We start from the raw sequence: 610 nt of genomic DNA on the forward strand, positions 1-610 counted from the left end.
GATTCGACCTCCTAGAGTTCAACTCCCGCTCTCAACCCATGAACAATATGAGTCCGAAGCTTCTTTCGTAACTCCCATAATTTCTTCGTAGTGGCTCCGTTCCATGCCTCATTTCATAGGGAAGCCCAAAGTGGCTCTATTTCATTCTATTTCACTTCCTAGCACTTCCTATCATTTAATATCCATCCCTTTGGTCTTATTGACATAAGAGATGTCATTTATAGTCTATCTCTTTCTATATATGGAAAGTCAAGAAATTCTCATCGAAACATCGAGAAATTGTGCATATAGAAAACTCTAAAGAAAGAAAAAAAGGAGACCCATGCCATGATTTTCAAATCTTTTCTATTTAGTAGTCTAAGTTTCTCGATGAGGATAATTAATTCGGTCGTTGTGGTCGGACTCTATTATGGATTTCTGACTACATTCTCCATAGGTCCCTCTTAGATCTTCTTTCTCCAATCTTGGATTAGGGAAGAAGGAGATATTCGCGACTACTGGCGATTTCATTATGGGGCAGCTCATGATCTTCATATCGATCTATTATCCACCTCTGTATCTATTCTTTCTTAGCTAAACAGGTGGAAGATCTATCCAATTTGGTTATATT

Source organism: Triticum urartu, unplaced genomic scaffold (genome assembly GCF_056163025.1).
Source record: "Triticum urartu cultivar PI428250 unplaced genomic scaffold, HENAU_Tu73 scaffold1118, whole genome shotgun sequence".
Classification (NCBI taxonomy): Eukaryota; Viridiplantae; Streptophyta; class Magnoliopsida; order Poales; family Poaceae; genus Triticum; species Triticum urartu.